General features: G+C 42.8%; 1 protein-coding gene across 1 annotated transcript in view; it reads left to right on the top strand.

Moving 5' to 3' along the window:
- The window catches only part of LOC309516863 (vomeronasal type-2 receptor 116-like), a 345,242-nt gene that overhangs the window by 210,502 nt on the left and 120,857 nt on the right, over positions 1-13,883 (top strand). The gene's annotated exons all lie outside the window — the stretch shown is intronic.

The raw sequence follows: 13,883 nt of genomic DNA on the forward strand, positions 1-13,883 counted from the left end.
TTACCAAATGTGACACTCGGTTTCCACATCTGTGACAGCTACTATGATGCAAAACTGACCTATCACACCACTTTGGAGATAGTCTGCAAACTGCACAGATTTGTCCCCAACTATAGATGTGATACTCAGAAAAAACTAATAGCCATTATTGGGGCACTTGTCTTTGATGTCTCCTTCCACATGGCAGACATCCTACATCTCTACAAAATCCCACAGGTAAGATCTGTGCATTTTCTTCACCTGATGTCCGATTCCTGTCTCATTGTGGGGTTGATTTTGTGGTTCCAAAAAAGAGAGAGCAAATATGGACTGATTTTTTTTTTGTATATATGAATAACCAGGCAAAATCATGTTTCAAGACCTAGAGGAACAGAAAGAATGGCTTAGAAGCAGGTATGTATATAAGACTTATTCACTGTGGTTGCTGTCTGGGATCAACATCAACAATATTTGTCAAGTTCTTGACTATAATGCTGTGAATGTTAACCAAATCTAGAAATGCATAAATGCTTGAAAATGGATTTACATGCATTCAGGTACACATCTCCTATATCCCTAAAGCACATGTACATTTCCTTTCAGCTCACTTATGGATCTTTTGCCAAAGAACTGATAGATACAACACAAGTTCCTTTTGTTTATAACATGGTCCTCAGTGAAGCCCACCAGCACCTAGGCATTGTAAGGTTACTCCAGCATTTCAGGTGGACATGGGTTGGACTCTTTGCTGTGGACAGTGATAGTGGAGACCATTTCTTACATGCCATTGAGCTATTGTTTTCCAACAATGGAATTTGCTCAGCTTTCACACAAAGGATCACAAGTCAAGGCCATTTCTTTACTAATAAGGATATTGGAAGATTTGAGCTACATAAATATGCCAACGATCCAAAAGCCAGAGCAGTTGTGCTCTACGGTGAAACTATGACATACCTGTTACTGAACACAATAATATCTTTGTCATTTCCTGATCTAAAGTTAGACCCATCTTTTACCAAGGTGTGGATTTTCACAGCCCAGATAGATGTTGCAGTAACGCCTCTTTTAAGGAGATGGGATTTTGAACTTTTCCAAGGCACCATTTCCTTTGCAATTCACTCAAATGAACCTCGAGGGTTCCAAACCTTTCTTCAAAACAGAAATCCTTACTCGCCACAAGGAGATGGTTTTCTCAGAGATTTTTGGGAGCAGGTTTTTGAATGTTCACTTCCAAATTCTCTGGGATTAATGGAAGATGATGATGATGAACGCTGTTCTGGGGAAGAGAAGCTGGAAAGCGTTCCTAGCTCTGTTTTTGAAATGGCAATGAGTGGCCACAGCTACAGTATCTACACTGCAGTCCACGCCATAGCTCACGCATTGCATGCAATGTGTACATTCAGGACCAAGCACCAAGGAACATTGCGTAGCACAGGACTTGAATTACAGAATCTTCAGCCATGGCAGGTAACATTTTGACAGGTAATCACTAATAGGAACATATGACTCTACTTTATTATAAAATGTATCAATTTATATTTTTTCCTATAACTGAAATCTGAAAAAAATAAAAAAAAACCCTCTACATTTTGGTATTAGCTTTCTATAAATAAAAAAGAAGGAACATTCATGAATATATAATAGCAACAAAGGTGTTCATAAAGATTCAGAAGAAAAATTGCAGGAAGTTGTTCTTATTTTCTTTTTTCTCTCCCCACCAGCTGCACCTGTTTCTTCAAGGCCTTTTGTTTAACAGCTCAGCAGGTGAAAAGGTGTCTTTTGATGATCATGGGGAATTTGTGCCCAGCTTTGACATAATGAATATGTACATATTCCCAAACAATTCCTTTCTAAAAACAGAAGTTGGAAGAGTGGTTCCACATGCTCTTGAAGGGGAACAATTCACCATTAATGAGGATCTCATAATGTGGCACAGAAAATTCAACCAGGTATGGATTCTTTGGTATTTTAGAAAGCTGCTCTGTTATCCAGATAGATGATTCAGGGTAGATAATGTTGCGAAGTTTCCTTCAGTCTGTAATGGATCTGTATCATAACTGGGCCTGATTCTATAATAACCCCTTTGGTTGTTTGTCAGGGAATAATATGCCACACCCCATTGCTAGGGGAAGCAGTAGAAGACTTGAATCTTCTTGAATGAAGCTATTATACCACTTTAAAAAGGAACTATTGCCTGCAGCATGGCATCTTTGTATTTAAGCAAGCTTAGAAAGCAATGTGTGAGTAGACTGTCACCATTGGGGGCCAAGCATTTTTTTTTTTTAGTCTGAACCCCCCCCCCTTTTCTCCTATTTTTCTTTGAGAAGGAGATAAGGCACCTTTTCCTAGTGAGCATTCACAAGTATTGTTTGAGTGACAGCAGCATAACCAACTCAGCTCCCTGTGCTGCTGAATCTGGTTTATGGGATGCTCTTGGACCTTGGAGGCTTTAGCCGGCTGAATGGTAAGCAGTAAGAGTGAGATGGAGGAATCAGGATATATGCTGCATTGGTCAAAACACTGAGAGCCTGGGCCATTAGCTAAGGTGGTGTAATCTTCCACATTCTGCATCACTTTATCAGAGGGACGTCTGTCTATTCCCTTCAGTAGCACCTTAAAGACCAACTAAGTTAGTTCTTGGTATGAGATTGAAGTGTTCTCCTACTGGTTTCTCTGTTTCTCTACTGAAACCAGTAGGAGAACACTTCAATCTCCCAGGACATTCTATACAAGATCTCAAAGTAGCTGTTTTACTACAAAGGAATTTCAGAAATAGACTGGAAAGAGAAGCTGCTGAATTGCAACTCATTACCAAACTTAAAACCATGGAGAGACCTGGTCTGAACAAAGACATTGGATTCTTATCTCATTATACATAACTAAGCAATTTTTCACCTTCTCACCCCTTGCCTTTTCCTGTAAGACCTATTGCAGTTGTTAAGAGTCGTCAACAGGCTCATCTCAGCTATCTGACAATCTCCCATTCCCACCACCCTTCTGAGTAATACCCCTCCCCACCTTCTCACTATATAGAAGGATCTGGCAACTTCTGTTTCAGTGTATCTGAAGAAGTGTGCATGCACACGAAAGCTCATACCAAGAACTAACTTAGTTGGTCTTTAAGGTGCTACTGGAAGGAATTTTTTTATTTTGACTATGGCAGACCAACACGGCTACCTATCTGTAACTGTCTATTCCCTGAGACTCTCAAAGAACCCTAATACGTTAGTGAGACAGGACTTGGTGTTACAAAAACCAAGGTGGTTCTAGTTCAGCAAAGCTTGTTATTCTATATGCTGAGTTGTTTTATCTTTAAAAATAGTTTCCACCAGTTTTCCCATATTGAATAACTACATTTATTGTCAATGTGCCAAATTTACTGAGGTTTAACTATTCACTTCCTTATCTGACTTTCAGATTTTCCTCAACCATTTTCCTCAACCATATTCTCTCTCATCCTGAGCTCGCTCACCTTTTATTTTTTTGGATAGGTGGTCCCCATTTCTGTATGTAGTGATTCCTGCCCCCCTGGTCAGCAGAAGAAAAAAGAGGAAGGGAAGAAATTTTGCTGCTTTAGTTGTGATCTGTGCCCAGAAGGGAAGTTTTCAAACCAAACAAGTATGTAATGGAGAGCATCAAATATCGATACATACAGGATTAACATGCATGAAATTTAGTACCAGTCAGGATACATGAACATGTGGCTGAGTGGCTCAAAAATAGTTGGGGTTTGTCATCATATGTTCAAGGGGTTTTATGGGTATTTGGAGACAATGCACACTTGGGTGGACAGCTGGGCCAAGTATGCATCTTAAGTTTACATACCCCAGGCTCACGTTGCTAGTTGGGAGAAATTTGTTCCCAATCCATGGCTAAGGAGTCACAGATTGCAGCACTTAACGTGCCCTGACAGACCAGTGGGTGCCATGCCTTCTACCTGCCAGTACTTTCTGAATTTGGCTAATCAGGTTGTAGATCTGCTAAGTGTTATATGTAATATATAGGATCCATCCACCACTCCATTGTTTCTCAAGTACAGTCATACCTCGGGTTACAGTCGCTTCAGCTTGCGTTTTTTCAGGTTACGGATGCACCAAAACCCGGAAGTACTGGAATGGGTTACTTCCAGGTTTCGGCAGCCACGCATGCGCAGAAGCACTAAATTGTGCTATGCGCATGTGCAGAAGCATCAAATAGCAACCCACGCATGCGCAGATGTGCCGCTGCGGGTTGCGAACGCACAGGTTTCGAACATGCATTCTGCACGGATCACGTTCACAACCCAAGCATTCACTGTATTCATTATTAGTGTGGAGGGAGGGAATGTAGTTAATACTAAAATGATTAACTCCATGTGTGGAAACTGGAAGTAGCAGGGACAATGGCCTTCAACATCCACACTGAACATTTCTGAGGCCTGGCTTTGTATGTAATTTGACCCTGTGATGGCATTTTTTGCTTTTTCAGACCTGAAAGAATGCTTCAAATGCCCAGAAGATCAATATCCAAACAAGAACAGAGATAGATGCATCCCCAAAGTAATAACCTATCTTTCTTATGAAGACTCTTTGGGAATCAGTTTGACTTCAGCTGCTCTTTCTTTTTCCCTCATCACAGCTTTGGTGCTCAAAACTTTTATAAGGCACAAAGATACCCCCATAGTCATAGCCAACAACAGAGACCTCACCTATGCTCTCCTCATTTCCCTCCTACTCTGCTTCCTCTGTTCCTTACTCTTTCTTGGGCAACCCAGGAAGTTGACCTGCCTTCTACGACAATCTGCTTTTGGCATCATCTTCTCTGTGGCTGTATCATGTGTGTTGGCCAAAACCATCACGGTGGTTGTTGCTTTCATGGCCACCAAACCAGGATCCAGCATGAGAAAGTGGGTGGGGAAAAGATTGGCCAACTCCATTGTGTTTTCCTGCTCAATGATTCAAGCAGGCATTTGTATGGTGTGGCTGGCAACCTCTCCCCCATTCCCAGATATGGACATACACTCACAGACTACAGAGATTGTCGTGGAATGCAAGGAAGGGTCTGTCCTCATGTTTTATCTTGTTTTGGGTTACTTGGGCCTTCTGGCTATCATCAGCTTCACTGTGGCTTTCTTGGCTAGGAAGTTGCCAGACACATTCAATGAAGCCAAGTTCATCACCTTCAGCATGTTGCTGTTTTGCAGTGTTTGGATATCTTTTGTCCCAACCTACCTGAGCACCAAGGGGAAATACATGGTAGCGGTGGAGATTTTCTCCATCTTAGGCTCTAGTGCTGGTTTACTGTGTTGTATCTTTTCCCCCAAATGCTACATTATTATTATGCGGCCCGAACTGAACAGCAAGGAACAACTAATAAAAAGAAAGTTTTAGATCAGTGTATTTGCCTATTATATGTTTTCGTACTATTTAGTGGGTGCTTAGGGCTTATTCTAGAAGAAAGCATCAAGCAATGCATATGTTTCACATAGAAGCGGTTCACTGGATTGTCCTGAGTTATGTTAGATGGGTGGTTGCTTACTATGAGGGTCAGGAATGAGGCACTGGGGGGGCATGTTGTAGAAACACACCCCAAACTTACAAGTATGCACTACATGAGTGGAACCAATATATATTGGAAAACAATATCTTTGGATGATGACTGTTTATTGATTAGCAAATGTTTTGTTATGGTGACTGTAGAGATCTCCATATGCCAAGTTATTGTGAAAAGAGGGAGCTGCTAATAAGAAGAAAAGATTAGAGTACAATTCACTGTGTTATATATTTGCTGCCCTATGGATTCCAAACTGTGAGCTTAATCTAGCAGTAAGCACCTGTTCCTATATATGGTAAAAGAAATATATATATATATATTAATGTGCACTCCTGTCCTAAGCCGATGGAACATATATATCTTAAATTCACAAAATGTGGAAGTTTAGCATACAATTTGTATATATCATCCCTCTTGTGTCCATGTACTGGTCAGGGTGACTTGCAACCATTTTAATTATAACACAATAAAATTTATTAAAATACCTGCAAGAAATAAAATACACGTTAAATCAATTTAGTAACGGCTGGTTGTTGTACAGTGATTTTTTCTCCTTTTAGTTTCACTCTTGAACATAATGTATAATTTTGAGAGCAATACCATCCATGTCTTCTTGAATGTCATCCTCATTCAGTTCAGTGCAGTTTACTCCCAGGCAATTGGATATAGGTTTGCAGCCCTAGTCAGTGAAATATATGTTCTATTGGTCATACTTGGAGTAGGTTCAAAATCAAGGGGCGGGGGCTTATGACATTTAGATCTACAATTTCATACGAGCAAGATTATAAAACAGGATCAGCGTGGTCAGATAATTATGCATACTATGTTACCTGCAACACAAATGCTTCTTGCTGGCCACTGGAAGCAGCTAAAGCTTCTATCAACTGAGGAATAATCAGGAATTATCTCACAATGAGAGGGATTTTGAACCTGCCTTATACTAAGTCAGAGCATTAGTATATTCTACAATGATTAAGAGTAAATCTCCAGGAATTGAGACAGGAGAAATTCCCAGCCATGGAAGATTGAATCTTAAACAGTCTTGAACAGATGCTCTGCCATTGAACTATGGCCCTTTCTTATCATGATTTAACATATCAGTGATGTTGTTTCCCACCCAAATGTGAATATTTGCACTTCACCTTTTCTTTCACCCACCTGTGGATATTTACATTTCATCTGTTTTTGTTTGCCAACTGTATGTGCTTCTACCACTGATCTATACAGTCTTTTCTTTTCAATGCTCTCCTATGATTCCTCAAGAAAGCGCGTGCCAGACATCATGGTGTCACTGTGTGCCCTCATGCAGAAGTGCCTAATAACACACACAAACATAGCACGAAATGGCAGACCTGCCTGGAGAACAAGAAATAAACATAGCACCAGACTTCATCTCTAAAATGGAGGTATATTAATGAAACAGACCATTCAAACGTGTTGGGGACTTTTGCAAGGTGTGGACTGTGGCTGGAGTTAGTGCATCAAGAGCCACCACACACAGACAGATCCTGGAGATGGGATTCAAATGTCATATTCCTCTTGTCAAGCCGCTCCTGAACAAGAAACAACGTCAAAAGTTTCTTACCTGGGCTAAACAAAAAAAGAACTGGTCTGTTGCTCAGTGGTCCCAAGTACGCTTTCCTGATGAGAGCAACTTTTGCATCTCATTTGGAAACCAAGGACCCAAAGTCTGGAGGAAGAATGGGGAGGCACACAATGCCAGATGCTTGAAGTCCAGTGTGAAGTTTCCACAGTCTGTGTTGATTTGGGGAGCCATGTCATCAGCTGGTGTTGGTCCACTATGCTTCATTAAGTCCAGGGTCAACGCAGCCATCTACCATGAGATTTTGGAGGACTTGACCTGGCATGTGTAACAGATGAAGCAGATGGTTGGATGAAGCAGATGGGCCTGTCCTTGCCACTGCTTGTCCACCAGGTTTCTCTTATGCACAGCAACCCAGGCCTTGTGGGCAGGGAGGGGGGTTGCAGTGATTTTTAGGAAGTCATTAGTTTGCACCAGGCGTCCTACTGGGAAGACCCAGTTCTCTGAGTGCATGTTCTGGAAGTTGGGCAATAGGGGCAGTACAGGATTCCTTTTGGTGTACCGACTTCCCCACTGCACCATGCAGTGCCCGAGCTGCTTCAGATGTGGAGAATGTTCTCCTGGAGACACCTAGTTTGGTTGTCCTAGGGGATTTTAACATCCATGCCGACACGACCTTACAAGGGGCCACTCGGGACTTCATGGAAAGCATGGCCTCCACGGGGCTGTCCCTGAATAAGTCTGGCCCAACTCATAGCCCCGGACATGCCTTGGACCTGGTGTTCACCTCTATGGATGTTGGTGATCTGACACTAAGTAAAAGCGAAACGAAAGAAGTGCCATGGTCAGATCACTTCCTGGTGCAACTGGACTTCTCCACGACCCTTCCCCTCTGCAGGGAGGTGAGACTGATTTGGATAGTCCTCCCCCACCACTTAATGGATCCAAATGGTTTCCAGAGAGTGGTAGGGGATGCTCTATCCCATGTTGATGGCCTTTCAACTGATTCCCTGGTGGCCCACTGGAATGTGGCTATTGACTGTTTGGCTCCGAAGCGCCCTCTCCGATTTCATGGAGCCCAGACAGCCCCGTGGTTTTCCATGGATCTGAGGACAATGAAACAATCGCTGAGACGGCCAGAGCGCTGGTGGCAGATAACTCATTCTGAAGTTGACCGGACACAGGTTAGAGCTCAATGTTGAGCCTACCAAGTGGTGGTAGCGACGGCGAATAAGACTTTCTTCATCGCCTCTATTGCATCTGCAGAAAACAGCAGCAGGAGACTCTTTCAGGTGGTTCACAATTTAGAACCACCTGCTACATTGGGGCCCAGTACGGGCCACATGATCTCTTGCAATGATTTTGAAAAGTTTTCTGCAGATAAAATTGCTCAGATTCGGGAAGAGGGAGCAGGGCGGGAGAGTACTAGAGTCCTGTCTAGTCAAGTTGTGTGGGATCAATTCCAATCTCTTACCTCCGAGGATGTGGACAGGCTGCTTGGACAAGTGAAACCAACCACCTGTCTCATTGATCCTTGCCCATCCTGGCTTATAAAAGCTAGCCGGGAAGGGCTGGACAATGGGCTCCTTGGGGTGGTGAATGCTTCTCTCTGTGTGGGAGCCTTCCCAGACCCACTAAAAGAGGAGGTTATTAAACCGCTTCTTAAAAAAACATCTTTAGATGCTGCCAATATGGCCAACTCTCACCCAGTCTCAAATCTTCCATTCCTGGGCAAGGTGATTGAGCGAGTGGTTGCTGAACAACTCCAGACATGCCTGGAAGAAGTGGACCATTTGGATCCTTTCCAGTCGGGGTTCAGGCCTCATCATGGGACTGAAACTGCCTTGGTCGCACTGGTTGATGATTTCCGTCTCGAGGGGTTGGGAGTTTGGGGCACTGTTATACAGTGGTACTGCTCCTTCCTCCTGGGCCGTGTTCAGAAAGTGGTGGTGGGGGCTGAGTGTTTAGACTCCTGGGCTCACTTGTGGGGTGCCTCAGGGTTCTGTCCTCTCCCCCATGCTTTTCAACAGCTACATGCAGCCGCTGGGAGACATCATCAGGGGGTTTGGGTTGGGTGTTCATCAGTATGCGGATGATACCCAGCTCTACCTCTCTTTCAAATCAGAACCAGTGAAGGCGGTGGAGGTCCTGTGTGAGTGTCTGGAGGCGGTTAGAGGATGGATGGCAGCTAACAGATTGAGGTTGAATCCTGACAATACAGAAGCACTGTTTTGGGGGAACAGGAGGCAGGCGGGTGTGAATGGGGTAACTGTGCCCTGAAGGACCAGGTGCACAGCCTGGGAGTCATTTTGGACTCACAGCTGTCCATGGAGGCACAGGTCAATTCTGTGTCCAGGGCAGCTGTTTATCAGCTCCATCTGGTACACAGGCTGAGACCCTACCTGCCTGCAGAATGTCTCACCAGCATGGTGCTTGCTCTAGGTATCTCTCACTTGGACTACTGCAATGTGCTCTATGTGGGGCTACCTTTGAAGGTGATCCGGAAACTACAACTAATCCAGAATGCTGCAGCTAGACTGGTGACTGGGAGTGGCTGCTGAGATCATATAACACTGGTCTTGAAAGACCTACACTGGCTCCCAGTACGTTTCTGAGCACAATTCAAAGTGTTGGTGCTGACCTTTATAGCCCTAAACTGCCTCAGTCCAGCATACCTGAAGGAGCGTCTCCACCTCCATCGTTCTGCCCAGACACTGAGGTCTAGTGCTGAGGGCCTTCTGGCAGTTCCCTCACTGCGAGAAGCCAAGTTGCAGGGAACCAGGCAGAGGGCCTTCTCGGTAGTGGCAACCGCCCTTTGGAATGCCCTCCCACCAGATGTCAAAGAGAAAAACAACTACCAGACTTTTAGAAGACATCTGAAGGCAGCCTTGTTTAAGGAAGCTTTTAATGTTTAATAGGTTACTGTATTTTAATATTTTGTTGGAAGCTGCCCAGAGTGGCGGGGAAAACCCAGCCAGATGGGCAGAGTATAAATAAATTATTATTATTATTATTATTATTATTATTATTATTATTATTATTATTATTACTACTACTACTACTTCATGCTTCCTTCCGCAGACAAGCTTTATGGGGATGCTGACTTCATTTTCCAGCAGGACTTGGCACCTGCCCATACTTCCAAAAGTACCCAAACCTGGTTCAGTGCCCATGGGATTACTGTGCTTGATTGGCCCGCAAACTCTCCTGACCTGAACCCCATAGAGGATCCATGGGGCATTGCCAAGAGAAAGATGAGAGACATGAGACTGAGCAATGCAGAAGAGCTGAAGGCTGCTATTGAAGCATCCTGGTCTTCCATCACACCAAAGTATTGCCACAGGCTGATAGCATCCATGCCACGCTGCACTGAGGCAGTAATTGATGCAAAAGGGGCCCAAACCAAGTACGTACTGAGTACATATGAATGCTTCTACTTCTCAGAGGTCCAATATTGCTCTATTTGCAATCCTTGTTTTGCTGGTTTGATTTAATATTAATATTCTAATTTTCTGAGCTTGTTAATTTGGGGTCTTCATCAGCTGTACGCCATAATCATCACAATTATAACAAATAAAGACTTGACATATCTTGCTTTGCAGGTCATGAGTCTACCTCATATATTAGTTTCACCTTTTAAGTTGAATAACTGAAATAAATACTCTAATTTTTCGAGTTTCACCTGTATACGGAATTGGGCTCGTATCCAAGAAGGGAAAAACATGTTGACTACCCAAAGTGACCCACTGGCCCAAACTCTATACAAGTAATTATTCCCCCCTGCTGTTATGTAGTTTACACTAATTGGCGCACCTGACTGAAGCTGTACCCAATGGCACTAAAAATGAAGGTATCTGAAAGGAGATGTAGAAGACAAATAAAATAGAGATGAATGGCAATAGGCACACAGGTAGCATTCTGTCAGTTAGATCTATGATACAAGATCCTTCCCATTTAATGGGGTAGGCTTCAGAGTCTGCTTCGGCAGTCTCTGCTGGCCTTCCAAAGGTCTTCCCTTGATGATGCTAAATATAAGGTGATGAGTTTCTCTTTATTGACAGGTCTCATCCTATGTAGCCTCTTCATGCCAGGCTGAATGCTAGAGCAAGGCAATGTAGAGAGCAACTTTACTGCAATGTTGGTGAGTCTGGAGGTGTTGTTATTGCTGCTGCTTGTAGCATGCAAAGTATATACTAATCAGTGCTTGATGAAAGAACCTTGCCCTGTTCCACATGAGTGGTATCAGCCAGCTGACCTCCTCATTGGTGAGATGACTTCTCAGATCTCCTACAATTTCCATGAACTATTCTTCAGGGAGCCTCCTTCTCGGGATATATTTGATGTACCAAAGTAAGGATTTGCTTCTTGTGAGCTTGGCCAGGGGTGCTAAAAGAATAGCTGGAATATAGGGGGAAACAAAATCGTAAATTGCTAGTGAGAAATAGAAAACTGCAGTTAAAAAGGGGAATATGAGAGGTAATTGGCCAACCTACAAAGAACTGATGGAAGAAAAAGATGATAGGCTGACAGACTGGATGCAATATTTCCACTTGAATGAGACCTTCCAAAAAATAAATAAATCAGTTTTTCCACAGAACCTTCGAGACTTGAAAAAAGATTTGATTTAAATTAAATATAAACCACTCTCTAAAATGTATAGGCTACTCCTTGACTGGGAGGTCAAGGAGGAAGAAGTCAAATCCGTAATGGTGCAGTGGGCCTGGGACTTTGGCTACAATATCCAAATGGAATCATGGGAGAAGTTTTGGAGGGAAGATATTAATTCATGGCATGCTATGATTTAAGAGAGAATTGCATATTAATGCTCTACAGGTGGTATTTAACACCTGTAAAGCTATCCAAAATGTTCAGATCTAGGCCAAACACCTGTTGGAAATGCAGGGATAACCAAGAGGAGGCAAAGTTTAGTGTGCAGATAAAGAATGTAATCTGTTAAGTACAATGACCAGAGGTCATGTGAATCCAGCTACAAATTGTTACATACAGCAAACACCAACTATGGAATGAATGTTTGTTTATTTTTGTTTTTGTTTTTATTTTCTGTTGATTACTTATGTTACATAGTTTTTAAAACCAATAAAGTGTGTGTGTGTAAAAAAAATAGAAAACTGCATATTGGAATAATATATTTTTTAAAAAAACCTGAGAGAATATAAAGCAACAGATTCTACCAGCACTAGTTTTTAGACAGATAGATGGTATACAGAGATAGATGATAGATAGATAGATGATAGATAGATGATAGATAGATAGATGATAGATAGATAGATAGATAGATAGATGATAGATAGATAGATGATAGATAGATATCCTTCTGTATTGTAAGGTTTGGACATCATGGTGCGTGCAGCTCTGGAATAGTGGAATGATACTTATCCTGCTATAAAACTAAAGCGTGTTCTCCCTAACAGAGAGCACGTGTTGCGGTTGGGGTAACAAGCCACCTTGCCATGACTAGGCAGATTTGTGAGAGACCCAAGCCTCCTAAGGGGTTAAGATTGGGTTGCTGGGGCAGTTTTGTTGTTGCCAAAATTGGAGGAGGGGTTAGAGTCTTTAAATACAGGGGCCAGACATTGGACTTCCTCTTGGCCGTTTTGCATCGGATCACCCGCCCTCCCTCCCTTTAATAGGGTTCTTTTCTTGTTCGCTTGACCTTGCTATGTCATCCGCCTTGGTGCGGGGGCCTGGTAGGAATTTTGCCATCTGGCTGATTGGCTGGTGCCATTTGGTTTTCGCCTACTGCGTAGCAAATCGTCACAACTTGTAAGGTTGGCGGTTAGGCATTGGTTAAATTGGTGCTTGGAGGGGTAAGTGCCTACCCCTCCAAATGATGCGAAGGGAATTCCATTAAAGGAATCCAGGGGCTTGCCATACAATTTGTCCTTGTCCCCGGAGTCGGACCTGCGGCCGTGCAAGCCCCACCAGAACATGAGGGTGAGTAGTGCGAGACTGATGCCCAGCTTCACTTTCTCACCCAATACTTGTTTCCCACACTGGCTTCCATTGGTGTCCGGAATGCCAGCTCTGTCCCTGAGGGCATGGACAGATAGTCATAACCAATGCCTAAGGAACCACTCACATTTTTTGTATTTGAATAAAGTTGTGGCCAAAATTATGCCAAAAACCTAAACAAAAATTGATGTGTGAAGTGTGAATTTTTTGGGGTGGCAATTGTGGGACTCAACACGCAACACTAATACTAATGGTAAATGGAAAAGAAAATATTGGTATCATAATTATTGTTACATTTTAGGCAAAGGAAGCCAGGGTAGAGGATTACTGCTCTATATCTGCTCGTTGCACTGAGGAATTCCCTTCCAAAAGAGTACTTAACCTTCTTTACAGTGTTGTGACAAAGTACTACCAGCATATCTTGTCCTTGGTGTTTGCCATCAACGAGATCAATAAGAATCCAATGATCTTGCCCAATTTCACACTTGGGTTCCACATCTTTGACAGCTACTACGATGCAAGGCTAACGTATCATACCACTCTTGAGCTGCTCTTCAAATCACAGACGTTTGTCTCCAACTACAGATGTGACACCCGGAAAAAGATCATATCCATCATTGGCGGACTTGGCTCTGATGTCTCTTTCCGTATGGCAGACATATTGAGTCTCTACAAAATTCCACAGGTAGGCTTTATACATGGATGGATGGGAGATATTCACAAATTATATTATTCTTTTGGAATGCTGAGAATGATTTTGAAAGATAGAAGGAGAGGAATGGCAGAGAGAAGATTAGTCTTACCTGTTGTTGTTGTTGTTGTTTTTAAAAAGAACCAGAACCAGAATAGCATAAAG

Source organism: Podarcis vaucheri, assembly GCF_965113315.1.
Source record: "Podarcis vaucheri genome assembly, chromosome: 13".
Lineage (NCBI taxonomy): Eukaryota > Metazoa > Chordata > Lepidosauria > Squamata > Lacertidae > Podarcis > Podarcis vaucheri.